Source organism: Phalaenopsis equestris, unplaced genomic scaffold (genome assembly GCF_001263595.1).
Source record: "Phalaenopsis equestris unplaced genomic scaffold, ASM126359v1 Scaffold000533, whole genome shotgun sequence".
In the NCBI taxonomy this organism is placed as follows: Eukaryota; Viridiplantae; Streptophyta; class Magnoliopsida; order Asparagales; family Orchidaceae; genus Phalaenopsis; species Phalaenopsis equestris.
In genome coordinates, this window is record NW_018164973.1 from 255,597 (window position 1) to 260,687 (window position 5,091).

Here is a 5,091-nt window from a genome sequence, read left to right on the forward strand (position 1 = left end):
TATATATATATATAAACATTAAGTATACATGTATATAATTATAAAAAAATGTGAAGAATTATATATATCTATAAACATGGTCCAAAAGCTTAAACAAAGACATTATAAGGGTGTGGTTGGGGTTGCTGCAGCTTATTAAAAAACTGCTATGCAAAAGCTATTGCGGAAATACTGCATGTTTGTTTGGATTTTGGAGTTTTGCAACAGCTGTGTTGCAGTTATTTTTGAACAAATGACATTTATGTTCTTGTAGCATAGTGTTGTTTATAGTAGAATCAGTTATGGTTCTATATTTCATACATGAAAACAAATATTCAATTTGATTGTTACAAAATAAAAACTGACACCTCACTAAATAATGAATAACACAACAAACAAAATTAAAAATAAAACTATTAAAATAATAATTAATACTATCATAATAATAGTTTAAAAATACTACTCATTAATGTCACGAGATAATCCCTCCTCCAACAACTCTCCAACAAAACATTAATATTATCACAATAATGTTTTAAAAATAGATAGTGGCATAAGGTTAATTTTGTCTCCAAGATCACATAACGCTTTCCCATAATATTTTTCTCCAATTACACATGGGATGGTAATGTTCCCAGGATCCTTATGTTTTTTAGGAAGCTTCTTCTGTATGATAACATTACATTCTTCGCTGAGTGCGACGATCTAATAATCTCCAAACTTTATCTTCTTATTAAGAATCTCTTTCATAAACTTTACATAACTAAGCATTTCTTCTAACAGCTCAACAAGAGGCATGTTAATAGTCAGTTTTTTAAATACTTCCAAAAATTGAAAAAAAAATGTTGATTCAGTTTTTGCTTCTGGAGTCTCTAAGGAAATGGTGGAGGTGATTTTTCTAAATTAATCTTAGCTGGTGAGACTAATTTTTCTAAGTCTTTAGAAATAATTTTTGAAGGTTTTTAAAGTTTTATATTCTCCTTTTCAATCTCAGAGTCTTTATGAACCACCTCTTCCAATTCTCATCCACTTCTTAACTTCATAGCTTTCACATGCTCACTATTCTTCTCTTTAGCGTAATCTCAGTGTCGCTAAGAAGAGCTCCTTGAGGTCCATTGCTAAGTGAGTTAGTAATATGTCCCAACTGGTTCTCTATGTTCTTAATTGATACACCTTGACTTTGCAATTGTTTCCCCATCTGCAATACAACTTCCTCCCAAGACAGTTTCTTCTCATTGAATTGTGGGTTAGTTAAATCCTTGAAGATAAGAAGGTCTGAAGTTGGTACAACTTTGATTGTTCTAATTTCAAAAAAGATTTTCCTGATTATTCCCTTATTGAAGGTTTCCTGCAAGAGAATTGTTATTTCAGTTAAAGTTAGGATAATTATTCGAACATGGGTTATAAAAATTGAAATAAGAGTTATTAGGTACACTGTTAATCACATTTAGGATCTCAAATGATGAAGTGTTAGCATCAACCAATTGTCCAAATGATTTTTCCTTAATTACTGGTGGTCCTGAGGTTGGTTCATTCCAAATTGCTACAGCTTCCTTGATATGGCTGCTACCTGAGAGGTTAGAATTGAAAACGCATCTGAGTCATGTACCTTAGCTACATTTTTAGGGTTCACTCTCTCAGAAGACCATTGAAAATTATTAGTGGTCATCTCCTCTATGAGAGAATACGCCTTATCAAATGACTTTGACATAAGTGATCCACCAGCTGCAACATCAATAATTGACTTAAGGGTTCCTACTAAACCATTGTAAAAGGTCTGAATTATCAGCTAATCAGGGAGTGCATGATGCGACACTTTTTAAGAAGTTTCTTAATTCATTCTCGAGCTTCATATATTGATTCACCTTCATGCTGGACTATTAAAGTAATATTATTCCTAAGTATAACCATTTTTTAAGCCAGAAAATACTTAGCTAAGAATATATGGCATAAGTCACCTCATTTCTTAATTGATCCCGGGGCAAATGAATTTAACCAAATTTTGAACTTGTCTATCTAGGAAAAGGGAATAATCTTAAGCCTAACAGTGTCATTTGAAACACCATTATAATTGAATGTAGCACAAAATTCTGAGAAAGTTGCTAAATGTAAGTTTGGATCTTCGGACGGGATTCCCCCAAACTGATTGTTCTACATCATTTGGATGATAACAGATATAAGTTCAAATGTGTTAGCTTTCATGGTAGGTTTAAAGGCTAAAGTGAATTTCACCTATCTTGGAATTAGCATAGTCCCTTAATGGTCTATGCACATCGTGAATTGGTTCATTGGTTTCTACATTGTTCTGTGAATTGTTCGTCATTTAATCTATAAGTTAGTGAAGTCTTTTATGTATTCAAATCCTCATAATATTTTTCTCTTGCTATAAATCATATGGTGTAAGTCATGTAGGTCCTAAACTACACATACACTAACTAAAGAATCTACTAGGTAAGATTCACACAAAAAACAAGTCAAAACACAAAAATTCAAAAACAACTCACAAATTTTTAAGTATTTTAAAATAAACAAACATGAAATTAAATAAAAAACACAAAAATTCAAAAACAACACTACAAATTTTTAAAGTCTAAGTATTGGTCAATTAAAATTCTTCTAAGTTAACTACACCGTCTTCCCCGACAATAGTGGCAAAAACTTGATACTTTCTCCGGGTGCACTTGCACTCTGGGGTCTCACACAAATGTACATGTTGTACCAGTAATATCATATTTTTGAGTTTGAAATGACGATTCCACAGCGAACGAAGGAATTAAACTGAGCAGAATTGAGCTTACTTAGTTTAGTTCTTAGCTTGAAATTTAGATTATGTTAAAGTTCTGCAAACTAATACCAAGGTATTATAAATAATTTTAAAGGCTAAATCCTGTAGAAATCCTACATAACCTAATTGTATTGACGAATATCAAGTTAATAAGTTACCCTCCCTTGTAATGTTCTGTGTGGAATAAAGGAAATGTAAAGTGTTAATTGTAAATGTAGCTAGTGACAAATAGGAACAATTCTCTTTTTTACGCTCTCCTGAGTGTATAAAGAATATTGGTTAAAACGAATTTAATATGTTAGATCACGTTTTAAACTCATCAAAGACTATTTCTTTAACATTTATATCTCCATACAAAGAACTTGCACCATTACCCTATAGTTCAATTTGATTAACCTAATTGCTCTACTAATGCTCTCCCGAGTGACAACGCATTTTAAATATTCATTTGACTAGAATGAAAAGTAAATGAAGTTCTGAAGGTTAAACATCAAGCTAAATACTTAAAAAGAACTATTAAAATATCTTACAATCTTATAGATCCTACTCAAGAATCATAAGGTAAGATAAAAGTAATTATTTATAAAACATGGAGAACAAAACACAAAGCTTCTTTGAAAATAACAATGGAAATCTGCTGTTTGATAAGTTTAAAGAAATACAATAGTACATGCAGTCAAATACTTATCTCCTTCTTTTTTATAAAGCTTTGAAGACGCTCCACCCAAAGGGATTTTGATCCCTACTGCTATCCTGAAGTCTCTTCTCCTTTTAGAACTCAATTCCTCACCAATTGGCTATTAAAAGCCTATCCTACTTAATCCTTCAGCCTCTCTTTCTCTACATTAAATAAGTACATCAAAAGGCTGTCCAAAAAATACACCTTGAAAACTTCCTTGGCCATTTAATAACATCCCACGCCCTTGGGTCAAACTACCCAAAATGACCTCCAGCAGTTGTTGGCACCACCTAGGCGTCAGGGGTCCGGTGCTTAGGAGCCAGACTCTCTGTTTGCAGAAGTCAGCAGGGGCGTCTTGGCGCTCTTGTGTCTAGGGTCTAGGTGCCAATATCGCTACACCTTGGCGCATAGGCGCAAACCTCTCGGGTTGTCAGGCTATGACTAGCACCAATGTGCCAGTCATATTGAAGATTCTTTTCTTCAAGTCTCCTCCACATTGCTCCACATCCAACACCTATTTTACTTGCAACAACAACATAAAAAATACCTTTCATTATAATGCAATTTCATCCAAAAGGATGCATAAACAAAAAGGAACTCAAGTGATCTTTTCTACACATCAACGCAAAGTAAGATAAAAGAAACAATCAGTAGAGACACAAAAAGTTCTTACGTAGAAAACCCATAATAAGGAAAAAATGACGAGGTCTGGCCCTTCTGAAGAAATCCACTATAAACTGGTGATTACATATGCAATCCCTCGTCCCACAAGTGAGAAATGTTGAATACTCTTTGGATTTACAACGTGTATACACGGATGAACTTATTATAAGAAGTGAACGGTGACCGATGGTGATCAACAGTGACCGACAGGTGGTGGTCGATGACAGTCGACAGGTGGTGGTTGACGGTAGTGGCCGGTGGTCGACCGCGACAGGAGCAGTATTAGACTTCAGCTCTTTGTTAAAGCTTCGAGCTCTCTTCCTTAAGCCTCTAGCACTCCCCCACCCCCCTGGGTGCAAGTAATGCAGGAATGTGAACCACTTTGGCCAAATGGTTTGGGAAGCTTTCTTCAATCAGACAACGTTTTATGGATATTTGAGTGTCTTAACGAGATCAAAATTGAGCAATCTTGTGCTCGCTGAATTCATCTTGTCGAGATACTCAATTCGACTATATGCTTGCTAGATTTGATATTTATTTGACCTTTCAAATGCATCTGAAAAAATGTTAAGTGTTGTTTGTTCTAAGCTTAATTTGACTCTGATTAGACTAATTTTGATATGTTTAGGTCCATCTCTTTGAGTTGTTAATATGACTATATATTTGTTGAAATTAGAGCACTAGATGACTTTTTATTAATGTAAATATTTCTTGCTCGAAAGGTGTTGTCTCGAGATTCATGACAAATGATAAAAACTTCTTAGAAGCGTATCAATATTTATAGCATATTGTTTCATTGATTTGTGCATAAAAATGTGTATTTTCTTAGAAAGATATTGATTAGAATATTTTATAAGTTATTAAAATTTAAGGGATATTTATATAAAATTGAATATTTAGGCTTAGGATTAGGGCTGTCAATTTGGCTCGTTGTTTGTGAACAGCTCGTGTTCGGCTCGTTAAGCAGCTCGTGTTCGGCTCGTTC